Genomic DNA, 17,665 nt, shown 5'->3' on the forward strand with positions numbered 1-17,665 from the left:
ATTCCTGCTCAGGCATCCAAAGCAGAAGAACTGGACTTACATAATGTATTGGCGAGTGGGAAATATTTGTCATAACCAAATTTGATTAAATCATACCTATTGTCTTTTCTGACAAGTGTTTTGGACACCTAAACACAAGTTATTCAATTAAGTGTATTTTAAAAATTCCATTACTGTCATGCTTCACAGTACTTTTTACTGACAGTTAAGAACTTTTTACTGACAGGAACTACAGATATTTTATGCTTATTTCTTATTTCAGTTTTGTCTTGTAAAATTGTCACTTTTTAATATCTGAGATGTTATAACCAAGAATAGTGGAACATTCACAGTTATGAGGGAAGTCTTAGACCTGAAAAGTTGTTATTTTCATGTACAGTCTTTTTCCTTTGAATGTGACAGACGTTTTACACATCCAGTATGCTACATACATATATGTTGTCCTAAAGACTAAGACTTAATCAATTTTAAGAGCTTTCAGGATATTGAGTGTGTGGTAAATACATTGCTGGACCCTCACTAAATGCTTCATAAAACAAATGATAGAATTCTTTATTATCAAGTGTTGTTATCTGAACAAAGTCTATTAAAAAGTTAATAGAAAAACAACAGATAAATACATCTTGGTTTTTAACATTTGCTCCAATTGTATTTCACATTTACATAGACTTGCGCATAAATTTGCAAAGTTTTGTGAAACTGAATTTTAAAAGGTTACTTAAAACACTGTAACAGGAAAAAAAGCAAAATTTTTATTAGTCATAGCCAAGTTACTTAGAGACATCCTTTTATTATATAAGCAAGATTTTTTAAAAGCAGTTAGAAAGGTTGCATATAAAATATGGTGCTAATAAAAATAAAAATGGAAATTTATTAAAAAATATAAATATAAAATTAATAATAATCGTTTTGCTTCCTGTATTAAAAGAAAAACAAAACCAGCAAAAACCACAACAAACAACCCAAACCAAACAAAAACAAAAAAAACCAATAAAAAACAAACCAACCAATCAAAAAGAAAACCAATCAAGCAAACAACATCCTGGCCACATTCTGACAGACATTTAAAAATTATGTATTATTTTTAAAAGAAGAGCTCTGAGTTCTGTCCCTGGAAAAGGATCTTCTGTATCTGCAGTCTTCACAGAAAAGACTCTAATGTAACTACTCTCTCATTTAGCTCTCTTCTCTCAAACTTTTATTTGTCCTTTTAGACTTTTAAAATAAAAAATTCAAAGCATTCTTAACTGCATTGACTGAACTAACGACTACCCTTTCCCATTTTAATTCCACCTGTGCCCCTTTGCGCCAAGGTTTTGAAGTCTAGTTAATCTAAATTCCAGATTTATTTATTTTTAAATCTTGTGTCCCCTCTTGGTTTTAATGTCTTCATTACTTTTTGTGTTCTAATTTTTCTTTCATTGATCTTCAGCAGAGCCTCCTCATTTCACCACAGCTCTCTGCAAAATTCCTCAAGACCACTGTAGTTGATATAGGTTTCATAACCGCAAAATCCCATCCAAAAAGTCAAATAATATATATACATATGACATGTCTAAGTTCCTGTCTCACCAATCTACCTCTTTATTCTAGTTCTGTCTGACCATGTCCAAATCAAAATCTCATAGCCTCTTCCTCTGGCCTTTTCTTATTGATGTCTTGTATACATCTCAAATATATTCTGGCTCAACTGAAGCTCTTCATTCTACACCCTCCCTTTTTTCCCTCTCCTCTATTTTTAAAATTTCTTGCATGCCTACTGCCTGTAGTAATAACCACCTGCAGCTCAGCCTTCTAATCTTGACTTAAATCACTATACTGACTATCTCCTCTGCTAAGTCCTTCACCTTGTTGGTCAACTGATGACTTTGGCATAGCATCTATAAAATACAGCTCTTCTCATATATTTTATAGAGAAAGTAAGCTCATCCTGCTTCTGCATGGCAGCATTTCTTGATTTGTCCCAGATAAGTGCAGTTTTGCACTGCTTAAATCCATTTGAAATGTGGCTACTAACAAAGAAAAGGTTTATCAGTGCATGAAAGCATACTGCAGTACACCATTAGCAATGGCTACAATACAAATCCTCTGGATCATCTCAGGGAAGCAGCACATTCTTGTACAACTTAAAAATGTTTCCACTTCTTTCATTCTGAACACCAGTACAACTATGTAAAGCTCCAAGGAAGCTCATCTGTACTCTGTCAGTGCGTTTCTAAAGCCATTTGCACAACTGTCTTTATTGCATTAACATAAGCTTTCTTCATTTCAATAGCCCTCTTATCATAGCCCATTCTCAACCTTAAAGTTAAGATACCAGTCTTTCCTTCTCAACACAGGCTGGAAACCTCCAAAGCTCATTTACTGGAGAAGACAATTCTACCAGCTGGCAAACCTAAAGTATTCATCTTCTTGAAACATCCCTTTAAAAGTCAACTTCCTCATGTTGTCAGAATCACAAAAAAAAGGCAGTTGCTGTACTGAAACTATAGCCCACTCTGACATCAGGGTTGTGAAACCATCTTACTGCATTCTATTTCTCTGATTCTAGGCTTTTTTTCTTTATTGTTAGCTTTTCTGTTCTTGCAAGACATAGACCTTCTTTTACCTCTGTGTTTATAGATCAAGTATTACAGTATGACATTATCACTTATGCAGTGAATGAATAAAAAATGCTAATGTAAATGAATTCTGACTAAAAACCTTACTGTGACTACACCTTTTCAAAATCTCAATAAAAGATGCAGCTAGCCTGGGAAACAGCTAGAGCGTGACTTGCATTTTAGAACCCCATTTTAAAAAAGAAAAATGTAACCAAAATCTTAGATACATATGTACCAGAAAGAGATGGGGAAGGGCAGGAAGGACAGAAAGGAAGAGTTATTTAAAATGAACATTATTCTGTAACAAAATTATTCTTAAAAATTTTCATATAAAAGCTGTGTCTAGCTGGCAATGTACTCAACAGAAAATATTTATGCTTATGTGAGAACTTTCTACCCCAAGAAAAAAATGTTCATAATGCATTTTATATTCTGGTCTCTTGATTATTTAGGCATTCAACATCCATAAACAAGTAGTTTATCCACGAGATAAGCTATGTAGTACCAAAATTAATGGACCTCTGAGAAAAATCTTTCACAAAAAAAAAAAAAAAAAAAAAAAAGTTTATTAGTATGCTTATAGTTGGCTTAAAGCGAAGTAGACAAATTGTACAAGAACTCAAATGTCTCCTAAGGCCACAGATCCTGCAATCATACAGATAAAAGCAGCATTGTGTATTTTTGGTAACTTTGCTCCTTCATAAATTACTGCTGCTCATTAAGATACAAGCCTATGTCTTGTATCAGTGACAAAAACATTATTTCAAATGTGGTAGCTGAAAAGCAACTAAAATAACACAGAAGCTTAAAACACGAAAGGATACATCTCATAAGCCATTGTCAAAATACTCCTCCTTAATATATCAAGCCACAGTTCTCAGTTGGAATCACTACCCTTTTATACATATAACTACATACAGAGATACAAAAAACATGTCTATCTTTAGCCAGACTCTCAAGTCACAGTCATTTAAAACAACACAAATGAAAAGACAGCACACTTACCCTTTCAGCTCGTCCTAACTCTACAGCCCAGTGTTTTCTATACCAAATAGAACATGGCTCTGCTTTCAAAAGGTACCCTTACTGATTCTTTTCACTTTTCTGTGGAATTGCTGATAGAATTTATAACTAGCACTTCAAGCCTTTTCTCTCCCTCTCCGCACTGGTTTAACTTCTTTATGATGGCAGATAATTGTTTTGGCCTTAGGCAAAGAATGTGCTCTCTGCTTAGGAAGATGGCTGCACAGCATCTTTATAAAGGAGCCAAATGAGGAAAAATGAGATGGTTGCAGAACATTACATTTCTTTATCTTATCAATTAAGGAAGAAATACTTTTTTATTTAATATGGTAAGAATAGTAACAGGTCAAAATATAACACTAGGTTCTTGGTATTAATAATGATAACAGTAAAGATGAACAACAATTCAAAATGAACATTATTTAATGAACATGATTGCAAGACTATGAACTAACACTTAACCTACAGAAAACAAGCATTGCTAATAAATAATAAAAAGAGAAATTAAAAGAAAAAATAAATTAATCCAAGCACTTGAAAAACTGAGGGAAGTCCATCTTCTGTAAAATCTATTCCTATTTCTTTAGTGAACCATAAATATATCTTCTTCTTACTGCAATTAGTATAATCTGAGATGTCACAGCAAGGAAGAAGATTATAATGTGCATCTCTACTTAAATGGTTTTGGCCGTTAACATGGACAACAATCAAACTGATTCTCAAAGCTCTATATATCTGAAATTGCAGGATCAAAGATTCTTCAAAACAGGCAAAGACATAACAGAACATTTCCCACTTAGACATAATTAAGTGAATAGAAGAAGCAGATACTTAAAACCTTCTTTCACAAATGAAACTGAAGGTGGGTTTTTGGAAGTCTGAGGGATAGAGATGGGGGACTTCTGAACATTGCTCAGAATTATCTACTTCTTTATTTTTTCCTGCTTTTCTTTAAAAATATAACATCAATAATTATGAGATAAAATGGATTTTTTTTATTTTTATTTTTTTTTCCCAGAATGAGGAAGAGAAAATGCTGATCAGGAAGCCAACACAAATAAAGAGAAATTCCCTAGAAGATTATGAGCACTGCAAAGATACTCCATTTCATCACCTTAAGCAGTTCAATCATCACAGCTATAATTATTTTTCCTATTTCCTGTAAAAGTCTGTACCTCCCATGGACAGCAAATATCATTATAGAAATACTTGGGGAAATCTCTCCACTGATACTAATGTATTCGTTGTGTAGCAGAATCACCGAAACCTAAACTTTACAAAGGTATGTTAGCACACGTAGTTTCCCCTATTTTGATTATATTGCTGCTCCTTTATTTTTTTGCTCATTCACTCAATATATGCAGTCATAAGAAAAAAACCCAACAGTTTGAATGAACTCATAATCACAGCACTACTATAGATTTTCAAATTTAATTCCCATTTTGTTAAAAATTACTTATAAATAATGGTGCTCATGTAAATATGAGGTAAAAAATCATAATATTGTCTAATGTTTTTAATAGCTGAGGCTATTCTTAAAGATCTCAAGTGCTCAAAAGCCTGCTCTTTTTGCTGGTATGTTTTTTATGTTTTTAAAGCAGTTTTTCAGTCTAGAAGATGGAGGCTTGATTTCATAGAGAATAGGACCCAAATTGGTTATTGCTAACATCAGCTCTTCTTCCAACATCCTTTCTGAACCTTCTCCTGTAGAGGTAAACTCAGAAATACCACAGCAGACCTGAGAAGCTGACAAAGAAAACATGAGCTATCCTTTGGAGAGTTTTGCTAGCAGTTAATTGTTTGGTCTATTTCCCACTAGTGTTAAGAGCAGAATGCAGCAGCAAAAACCTCCAAATATCTGAAATATGGCTTTGCTGACATCTCATACCTTATATTCAGTTTGGAAATTAGGATTTGTTTTCCAAGGAAATTTGGTTAACAAGTTTCAGACTGATATTTAAACAAGTATCTCTGGTTTAGCTATTTAGAATGAAGCAAAGATGCACAGAATTCATGAACTTCAAAATCGTGGTATTTTCTCAATCACATACATCAAAACTATAATATGCCCACAGTATTTTAATTAAGATGAGTTCACAGGATTTTCATTAATTCATGAATGACTAAATTGTAGCTCTAGTATTTAATAAAGGTATGCAGCGATATCCAAGTGGCTGACATATAAACCTCCAGAGGCAGTTCTAACCTGAGGCTGGCAAGTATCTTCTCTACCGCTTTGGTTGAATGACCTTTCACTTGACCTACAAGCATGAGTATTGCCAAAGAATATCAATGAGCAGTGCAACTAGCCAACTCTCCACTACACAGGTTCCCTTGACAGTGGCTGGTACAGAAGGTAATGTTAAAAATAAAATGTAAACTTTCTAGATATCTGCATTTTTTCTTCCTAAAAATTGATACATTTATCCCCTTCTGCTTTATTTCTGCCTCCCTCCAAGCTTTCTTTTCTGAAGTTATGTTTTTCAAAAACTGCTGCACAGAAAAACAAAATATTGACATGGCTGCCTGATTGCCATGGAATTACTCCACAGAGAAGAATTCTCAATTAACACGCAACATCATTTTAGCTTTAACATTTTGTGATTCAGTCACTAGATCTTGCAGTTTATTGCATCTGTGAACTGCATTTGGTTCTGCCAGAAAATAACCTTCTATTTAAGGCACCTGAGGTTGGGGAAAAATTATCCTCAAACAGATTTCATTAATTCAGGCAAGAGAAAGTTAATATCCCATGACACAACTGATTTGTTTGTAGGGGTGTTAAATGCATCATTTCCCTAATAAACTAAACCGCTAGAGAAATGTGTAGAAGTTGGTGTTCCTTCCCTAAACTCATAAAAAAGCAGCAGTGTCTGCCAGGTGAACTCTGAGGAAAAGTATTAGATGAATTGCACACCAATAAGTATTTCTAAGGGTGTATATGGATTTATTTACTTATCTCTATAATAGAAAGACAATATTCTGTTTGAATTCTGAGTGGCCTTCTACCAGAATCCAGAAGCATCCCAAGAACATATCCACTAATTTACAATAAGATTACAGTACATTTACTGTGCCCTTAAAAAAAAGCCAATTCTACAAATGCGTTACCTGCATCACAGCTTGAGCATCCAGACCTAGAACTTGAAGTGCCTGCATTTCCATGTTTATGAGTATCACTTCAGAAATAATGGGTTTGCATTAGCTGATCTTTATTAAGTTCTAGCTTATCTAATCAATACTAAAAAGAAAACAAATCTAGCTATCTGAATAGCACATATGTATAAAAGGATTAGATTGGCTTTTAAAAAAGATATTCTTCTGGAACTGATATTAACTGATAACATTTGCAGAAAAGAACAGATGCTGATTTGGGAAGGTGAAATGAGAGATACGTCCTTTCACCTTCACATACCCCACAATAAAATAAATTAGGGTCTTATTCCACGAAGCCTTCAGTTTAAGAAATGTGTCCCATCTTACATGCCACAGATCAACTCGCCTCTGAATTATCCTTTTTAAAATGGGTTTGAAAGTCTGCAAAGATTTCAAAGGTTCCCAAACTCCTCCTATTTGCATCTTAAATTCTGTGAGACTCTGTTAGCCGTCTGGTACAGAAGGCCAAACATATTTGTTGGAAGCAAACAAAAAAAACCCACAAATAAAAAATTTCCCAGACTATACACTTCCATGTTGTTTTCCAAAACCATTTTCTCTAGTTCTTTTAATTTACACAGGCTGACAAGAAGATCACAGTCCTTCAGAAAGCTGAATAAATATAATATGAAAGCTAAATATTCTTGGCATTTCAAGATATCTTTAAAACATCATTAAGCAAAACAATTGCCTAATAGATCACCAGAAATTTTAACATTCTCACTCATAAACATATCTGTAAATATCAGAAGGAGAAATAGCAAACTTTCTGTTTTCATCTATCTTTTCTAAGGAAATAGGGATGTTAAAACAATCAGCCCCCCTACAGTGTTCTGCAGCCTCTTTCGTTCTCTAGTGATAAACAAGAACCCTAGATTATACTGAACAACAGACAAAACAAAAATATAGTTGCCTAGCTAACTCCTACACATTTTAAAGAAGTATGTTTCACTGCAAATGCCTATGAAAGCCAAAATCTTGTGCCCTTACATATTCTTATATCGCCTTTCAAAGGAATACAGGGTTGGTCTCGAAACTGGAGACATCATTTATACCAAATAATTTTGTGTTAGGTAAGATTGGATTTGGAAATTCTAGCATTCAGAGACCAGAAGGGGCATATTACTTTGAAGTCAGGGGACTTTTATTCATAAGATTATTAAGTTCCACATGTCCATACTCCTGGGTCAATGTACAGATATTAATCTGTACATTTTTAGACATATGGCCTCAAAGCGCTTACAGGTGCAACAAGATGTTTAAAAGACCAAGTAAAATGTTTAGAAACATTCCTACTCATTCCTGTTTATCTGGTGCTTCACAGATTCTTCACATAGAATTTTTGCATTACTTGTGAGACAGTCAAAGTCAGCAATTTATTTCCACCAACATAACCTGGTGTATCACTGACAGCAGCATCAGAACTGTGAAGAAAGGGCGGCTTTCCTCAAGTGTCAAAATGTTCATCAGTCTCAACCCAATGCTGAGAGCTCCACAGACGGTGCTGACACCATGTCCAGATGCACAGAAATCCAGTGACTGCTCAGGTTCCAGCTAACACCCCTCCCTGTGCATGGGCAGAGGCACATTTTAACCCCATATAACTTTGTTCAAACGTTGGGAAGATCTTTGCATCCCACTGGTATTTCAGCCAAAATGCATAATGTATTGTACAGCTACTTGCTCTGCTGGAATGCTTTGGTCAGGGAAGTACCAGCAACCTGACTGCTCTGTGAATTCCTTTTGACCATTTAAAGCACTTCCAATACAATGCCTAAATCATCGGATCTGAAGGCTCTCAACTTGCAGCAAGGTTCATAAAATAGTAATAATAGAAATACAGCTGTACTTTCCATTAGGATCTTAAACCATACAATGATATGGCAGGAGTTACCTCACTCAGGTCTGATTGACACCTCTTGTGGGAACTCATGCCTATCAGCACAGAGCCATCTCACATCCTGTGGCATGGCAAGGATCACAATGAACAGTCTCTTCTGAAGTAAAGAAGACACGGCAGGACAACATTTTGCAGCAATAGCCTAATAGCCAGTTTTCTTGGCATGTCGTGCAGCCAGGACAACCACAGACACAGCATTACTTCCTAATGGTCCTCTCTGACAGAGAGGTAAATGTTAAGGTCAGATATGGAATGGTATGCACCACAGTACAGAGGAGAGGTGGAGAAAATTAAAGGAGCATGGCTTGTAGAGAATCTAAATCCAGTCTCATGAGGGGTAAGATATAGGAAGTGTGACCATAGTGGAGAATCCATATGAGTTGCTGTTTTGGTCCTCAAACATGGCAGCCCATGCTTTTTCACCAAAATGTACAAATGTCATCATAGTAAAGAGAACCAGAAATGTTCACTTGTCATCCTGCAAGGTAGTTCTGAACCAAGTCCCTCATGGTAGCAGGGACTGGTCAGACAGCGTGTATCCATATGTTGAACAAGCATTTTGTTTATACATGCTTTATAAACACCAGCTCTGATCTTGCATCTAATCTTACTTTAGCTGGATTTGCCCTCCTGGTTTGATGACAATCAAAAGAATAAATTTATCAACAATATTGCAAACCAATGCGTATTTTCAAAATGGTGAATTGTTAAGCTTGAGTCACTACATAGCTGCCCATGAACACTGTTTGACAGAACCGTATGATCCCCAGGGCAGCAATTCAACTTTTAGTACTACTGTGTTACCAAAGCCATAAATATTTTTTCTGACAGTGTCAGTTTTAACACTCAACATCACTATAATTTCTGCCCTAATCCATGAACAGTTTCAAGGATTTGTAGTCTCTTAATCTTTCATCTACTGTAATTACAGTTGTTTTACTGTGCTATTTATGTTTCTGCAATACAATAGGTTCCTATTCTCCAGGAAAAAAAACCCACAAAAACAACCCCCCAAAAAACCCCAACAAACCAAACCAAAACCAAAGACAAACCAACAAAAAATGTAATGTTCTTAAAGTTAAAATCAAAATTCCTACATAAATATTGATTATAAGACTCAGTTGCTCAAACAGAAGAGGACAATCAAAACTTGCAAACTCCAGTTCCATGATTATTTCAATAACTACTATTGATCTGACAACTACACTACCACAACCTGTATACGGTGTAAAAATAATGGCAATTAAACAGGAAGAAACATGTCGTACCAGCAAGCTTGATTGAAAGTGAGAAGATGGAAAAGTCTAATTAACTTTACAAACTAGCTTTGCCTTTGTCAATTATCTTAATTGTACTAGTGGAGTACAGGTTACAATCTTTAGTAAAATTTGAATTGCAAGAACATGTCTGAAATCACAGAAAGAAAAACAGCTTCTAAACGGTTCTTAATTGCAGCAACATGTAGCACAAAGTAACATCATATCTGTTGAGATGCAATGCTTCTAAGGTTAAAACCTTTTAAACTTTCCCTCAGGAAAAAAAACCCACAAAAACAACCCCCCAAAAAACCCCAACAAACCAAACCAAAACCAAAGACAAACCAACAAAAAATGTAATGTTCTTAAAGTTAAAATCAAAATTCCTACATAAATATTGATTATAAGACTCAGTTGCTCAAACAGAAGAGGACAATCAAAACTTGCAAACTCCAGTTCCATGATTATTTCAATAACTACTATTGATCTGACAACTACACTACCACAACCTGTATACGGTGTAAAAATAATGGCAATTAAACAGGAAGAAACATGTCGTACCAGCAAGCTTGATTGAAAGTGAGAAGATGGAAAAGTCTAATTAACTTTACAAACTAGCTTTGCCTTTGTCAATTATCTTAATTGTACTAGTGGAGTACAGGTTACAATCTTTAGTAAAATTTGAATTGCAAGAACATGTCTGAAATCACAGAAAGAAAAACAGCTTCTAAACGGTTCTTAATTGCAGCAACATGTAGCACAAAGTAACATCATATCTGTTGAGATGCAATGCTTCTAAGGTTAAAACCTTTTAAACTTACACTACCTACTCAACTGGTGTGAATATTGTAAAATTTTAATCTCATTAATACTTAGTATTTTAACTCAATACTTAACAAATAGGCGTTTGGTATGCACTGAATTTTGGGTTGTTTTCCTAAAAGTAATCTTATTTTATTTATTGGACTAGATGATCTCTAAAGATCCCTTCCAACTCCAGCAATTCTGTGATTCATAAATAATTCTCACTGAAACAACAGAACAACTAGAGAAAAGGTACAAAGGATTTGCCATGGCACTACTACAGCAGTAGCTGCCCGGCTGAGGATCAGCAAGAACAAATCAGACTTTTTTGTAAGTACAGCTCATGGCTGCAGGTACAGCTACAGCTGACTGATTTGCTGAAGAGGGAGTCAGTTTACACTGTTAAGTACGTATTGAAAACATACTAGAATAAAAAAAATTGGAGACTCAGAAAAGGCACTTGGAATTGCCCATCCATATAACCTCTGCCCCTATTTCAGAGGCTTGGAAGATGTAACTCAAGGATGGTACATAAGAACTGCAGCCCAATGTTAAGGGAAAGATCTTAAAGCACAAAGCAGTTCTTTTCCTTCCAAATTCAACTCCTGACATTACCAACAGTTTTGTTTCCTAACATTATCAATAAAAGAGTCAGCTTCCTTTTGACATCCTTATCCTGAAGGACTGTGAAAGACTACCTCCTTTATACCAGCTAATGAAAGCAACTTCTTTTAGCTCTAACATTTTTCAGGGTGCCAACTCTGGCCAGCAGCCAAACACCCACCCTGCCTCTTGTTCAATCCCATCTTTTGTGGGATAGGGAGAACACAGAGGGAAGTCAAGAAGACTTGTGGATTGATATAATCACAATTTAACATGGAAAGCAAAAGGTGCATCTGCAAGAAAAGCAAAATTCACTGCTTCCCATCGGCAGGCAGATGTCTAGCCACCTTCCAGGCAAGCAGAGCCTCAGTACACACCCATGGCTGCTTGGGAAAATACCATAAGCCCATATGCCCTTCTTCTTGCTCCTTTTCCTGAGCATTTATGGCTGAGCACAACACCATATGGTATGGCATATCCCCTTGATCAGTTCAGTCAGGTGTGGCGGCTGTGTCCCCTTCCAACCCCTTGCTCACCCCAATCCTACCAGCCTCTGCAGGCTCTGCAAGCACTTCTCAGCAACAAACTAAACACCAGTGTGTTATCAACACAGATTTAGCCACAAACACAAAGCACAGCACCATATGGGCTGCTATAAAGAAAGTTAACTCTATCCCAGTCAGACTCGGTACAAATTTAATGGTAAAACCAGTCATGACGCCCAAAAACACAGCCTATATCTAAAAGTAATCCCAAAAATCAGCTCTGAAGACTGCAACTTTTTGTGATACAAACCACCCAAGCAAGTCACTAAGATACTTGTGAGACAAAAACATCCTTTAATCACTTAATACCTTTTAAACCTCTATCACAGCCTGTAAACCTGATACCTGTAAAAAAGCCCAAGGTTCATTCTGAAGCTTTTCTGACAATTTTTTTTTTTTTTTCCCCCCCCCAAAGAACTGGCATTAGCAAAACAAAACATTTTTTTATAAAATAGTTCTATCAACAAGAATGAGTGCAAGCACATAAGCAACGTAATTACAGAGTAACCGTAAGCAGTTGGAAAAAGAAGAAAATTAAGCAGCTGGATGGTGCTTAGTCACCAGCAGGAGTAAAACTATGACACAAACTGTCACAGTTTAACTGTCCACTAGCTGGAAAACTTGTGTGCTGCTTAACAAGAATTCACTGAAGAAAAAAAAAAAAATCTATAAAAGGAAAATTGGCTTCATTCTGGCTCCAACCAGGACATAAATATAATTTGAAAGAATAAAAAGTTTCAGGTATGTATTCTTGTAACTCACTGTCAAAATAATATATTTTGGTTTTTGACAAATGGTTATTTTAATAAAATGTTGCTCGTATTTCAGCATTTTAGTTGAGGGTATGCAGAGCTTCTTTTAAACATACTGTGCTTCACTGTGTGGCATGGCACCTCTAGAGGAGACATTTTGGGATGACATAACAGTTCCTGAAAACTGATGGTGGGACCACCCTTCAGTCCCATGACAGAAAGGCTTCCTAACCAGTAGATGGAGGGAAAGGAGACAGGAAACTAACTGTCTGTTGAATCTGCAGGAGGAAAAGGATCAGGGAAGGTAAGTGTGGTGCAGTTCCTGATAGCTCAAGAAAAAGTAAATAAAGTTTTCAATAAAAAATATACAGCAGTTCATTTAATAGTCCATACAAGTTTGAAAGCCCAAGACTAATGTTTAAGGCTACTGAGATCCCCTAGAGAAAGGAAAATTTTATGGATTAAATACTTTATCCGAATGAAATAGATCAGCTGCCATACCACAACCTTGCAGCCTGAGGCAGAAATACTCAATATATTAAATTGCTATATAAACAACCCATGTCTGAGAATAAAGTGCCCTAAAAACTAAAAGGAAAAAAAATAATCCCTCGAAAAGAGCATCGATTTTTTTCTGATGTTTGCTGGAATATACTCTGAAATGCAGAATATGCAAGGGATCCATTTGCCTTTCAGATATACAAACACAATGATGATTCAATTTTCTTTAATTAGTGTTTCATACTTGGCATTTAAGAGCAGAACTGGGCTCCCTAAATACCAGCATTTAAGCAATATTTTTTACTGTAGTATTACTATATGCTGTGAGGCTATGCAGGGAAGGAATTGGAAGGTCCAAGGCCCAGCTAGAAATTAATCTGGCCTCCATGGTAAAGGACAACAAGAAAAGCTTCTGTAAATATATTAACAACAAAAGAAAGACCAGGGAGACCCTCCATCCTCTATTAGATGCAGGAGGAAACATGGTGACAAATGATGAGGAAAAGGTTGAGGTGCTTAGTGACTTACTCATCTCAGTCTTTAGTAACAGGGACAGTCATGTTGAGGGAATCCAACTCCCTAAGCTCGGGGATAGGGACCAGGAGCAGAACAATCCCCCTGCAATCCAGGAGGAGATGGTCAGCGACCCGTTGCACCGTAAAGATGTGCTGAAATCTATGGGGCTGAATGGGATCCATCCAAGAGTGCTCAAAGAGCTGGCAGGGGTGCCACCAAGCCACTTTCCATCATTTATCAGCAGTCCTGGGGGACTGGGGAGATAGCAGTAGATTGGGACTCAGCCAGTGTAACCCCATATATAAGAAGGGATGGAACGATGATCCAAGAAATTACAGGCCTATTAGTCTGACTTCAGCACCACCAGGGAAGCTGATGGAACAGATCATCCTGAGTACAATTATGCAGTACATGCAGACCAACCAGGTGATCAGGCCCAGTCACTATGGGTTCATGAAGGGCAAATTCTTTTTGATGAGCCTCATCTCCTTCTACAACAGGGTAACATGTTTATGGGATGAGGGAAGGCCTGTGTATGTTGTTTACCTTGACTTTAGCAAGGCCTTTGACAAGGTTTCCCACATCATTCTCCTAGAGAAGCTGGCTGCTCCTGGCTCAGATGTGCACATGCTTGCTGGATAAAAAACTGACTGGATCACCAGGTCCAAAGAGTTGTGTTCAGTAGACTTAAACCCAGTTTGGTGGCCAGTCGTGAGTGGTGTTCCCCAGGGTTCAGTGCTAGGGCCTCTCCTGTTTAACATCTTTATTGATGATTTGAATAAGAGGATTGAGGGCAGTAAATTGACAGATGACCCTAAGTTGGGTAGGAGTGTCGATCTGCTTGAGGGCAGGAAGGCTCTGCAGAGGAATCTGGACAGGCTTGACTGATGGGCTGAAGCCAATTGCGTGAGTTGCAATAACGCCAAATGTTGTGTCCTGCACTTGAGCCACAACAATCCCAGGCAACGCTACAGGGTGGGGGAGTAGTGGCTGGAGAGCTGCCCAGCAGAGAGGGACCTGGGGGTGTTGATTGACAGCCAGCTGAACATCAACCAGCAGTGTGCCCAGGTGGCCAAGAAGGCCAAAACCAACCTGGCCTGCACAAGGAATAGCGTGGCCAGCAGGACCAGGGAGGTGATCCTGCCCCTGTACTTGGCCTTGGTGAGGCTGCACCTCGAGCATTGTGTGTAGTTTTGGGCACCACAGGATAGGAAGGACATTGAGGTGCTAGAGAGGGTGCAGAGAAGGGCAACTCGGCTGATTAGGGGTCTGGAGAACAGGTCTTATGAGGAGAGGCTGAGGGAGCTGGGGCTGTTCAGCCTGAATAAGAGGAGGCTGAGGGAAGACCTCATTGCTCTCTGCAACTGCCTGAAAGGAGGTTGTGGTGAGGTGAATTTTGGCCTCTTCTCCCTAGTGACTAGCGATAGGACAAGAGGAAATGGGTTCAAGTTGCACCAGGGGAGGTTCAGCCTGGATATTAGGAAAAAATTCTTATACAGGGAGAGTGGTGAGGCATTGGAACAGACTGCTCAGGGAGTTGACGGAGGCACCGTCATTGGAGGTGTTGAAAAAACAGGTGGATGTGGTGTTCTGGGAGATGTTTTAGTGGTTAGGGGTCGTAGAGTGGATAGTTGGACTTGGTGACCTTGAAGATCTTTTCCAAACTTGATGATGATTATATGATTCTACATATGTACTGTAGTGTTACTAAAGGCTGAGGGAGCTGGGTCTCTTTAGCTTGGAGAAAAGGAGACTGAGGGGTGACCTCATCAATGTTTACAAATATGTAAGGGGTGAGTGTCAGGGGGATGGAGTTAGGCTTTTCTCAGTGATGACCAGTGATAGGACAAGGGGTAATGGGTGTAAATTGGAGCATAGGAGGTTCAAGGTGAATATCCAAAAAAATTTTTTTACTGTAAGAGTGACAGAGCACTGGAACAGACTGCCCAGGGAGGTTGTGGAGTCTCCTTCACTGGAGACATTCAAAACCCACCTGGATGAGTTCCTGTGTGATGTACTCTAGGAGACCCTGCTCTGGCAGGGGGGGTTGGGCTAGATGATCTTTCGAGGTCCCTTCCAGCCCCTAAGATTCTATGATTCTATGATCTCTCTAGTCCTCTGTTTTAATTAAACTGTGATTTTTATTTAAAGATATTGGCACAACAGTTCCAAAATTTAAGCAACTCACATTCTATTCTGTGTTGTTTCAAATCTCTTGCTTTTCTAATAAAGCCACCTCAAAAAAGTGCAGTTTTTAAGGTACTTCAATGGGATTACAGCTGGCCTGCTAATTTTGCCATTAATTTAATTCAGTGAAGCTCTCCACTGCAGTTACTTCTGTAACAAATAAGACCCAAGTATAGAAGATGCATAAAAATGTGTCTTGGTCACAATGTAAATGCTGAGAGCATTACAATCATCTAATCTCAAGGAGAAGACAGATGGAAGACTGTAGAAAACTGCATACTGGAAAAACATAGTTTTTTTTTTTTGGCCCCATACAGATAAAAATCTAACACTTTGCATTTGATTTATGTAGCTAGAGAGGCACCTAGTAGAGCATTTTTTACTCCAGTTATTTTTTTATTCTTCAGAAACTCAAAGTTCAGTAAGATGAAAGAACAAAATAAATGATACCTGTTCCACAGAAGAGAAAAACAGTATTGCAGAAATTAGGCAAAGGCAAATATCCCATAGCCAGCAGGTGGCAGAGATGGAAAATTAACTCCAGCACTGTCAAAATCATTCTCCCCTTTCAACCTTGTCTGTACGGTTACAGCATATGCACCAATTAGATAACTTTATTGCAGAATCACATGCATAACCTTCACATTTTATTAATTCTTTAACAACACTGAAACACCTAATGAAGGAAGAAGAGTACTGGTAATAAAAAGTCATGTTGCCTGGGTCACATCTGTATTGCAAACAAGTCTCACAACAACTACTCACAACACATTTACTTCAAAGATAAAAAGGAATGAAGTTTTTGCTTATACAGCAACTTTCACTGAAGTAACAGTGTTCATGTACTGAAGTAGGTAAGTACTGTAAGCAATTATTTTCTTCCTTTGCTCCCCTAATACAGAACAGTAGGCTATATATGTATAGAAGAGACAATTCCCCTCCCCCATCATTTAAACTGCATAAACTGCAATTTTAGTAAATCAAGCACAGAGCTAATCAAGTTTTGATTTGCTAATTACTTCTCAATTTGATTAGAGCTGGCAGCTAATCATCTCTGGAAATGTAAAGTCAATCTCACTCACTTTTGCAAATCAGGACTTTAGTATAAAGGAACTGAGATATTGTGTTGTTTGCAGCTCCAGTATCACTAAGCATAGAGTTCTTTCCTTCATCTAACTAAGTCTACCTAGACTGGGCCACTGCTGCTTCTCTCTATCTTCCCCAATATGAAAGGTAAGAAAGGAAGTCACTGAGGGGCAAAGTACAAGGCTCTCTCCAACCAGTGTGGGAGACTAATACCTCCCCCATCCAGCCTCTTTCTAGACACCATACGCTGTAGTGTCACATATCTGCAGCACTGTCCTAGCCCCACATCTTCCTTACCCTCAAGTTCTTATCCATAATATAGTCCTTGCTTCCCTTCTTGTACTAGGTTTACATTAGATGTTTGAGTACTACAGCCACCAGACCGACATTAATGTCAACCACTGTCCTTAAGGATTATCACTCAAGATCCCCATCTCCATAGCCACACATTATATTCAGTTCCTTGTGTTACTCAGCCTCCTTTCAATTCCAACATCACTCTGGCACCTAGAGAGAGCATGAGCAGGAGAGTAGCAGCAGAGGGGAATAAACATCAGGCAGTAACTCTGGGGATCGCTTCAAAACATTTGTGAGACATTGCAGAGAAAGGTACAGACATATTTAGGGAAGTTAAATTCTGAGTATGGCTTGCTTCCTTCCTTTCCAGTTTCAGACTTCAAGACCTGCAGGTCTGCTCTGTGACAGAGACCAGCTGAAGCATAGTAACAGCTGT

Source organism: Chaetura pelagica, unplaced genomic scaffold, assembly GCF_000747805.2.
Source record: "Chaetura pelagica isolate M959 unplaced genomic scaffold, ChaPel_1.0 scaffold39, whole genome shotgun sequence".
NCBI classification, from domain to species: domain Eukaryota; kingdom Metazoa; phylum Chordata; class Aves; order Apodiformes; family Apodidae; genus Chaetura; species Chaetura pelagica.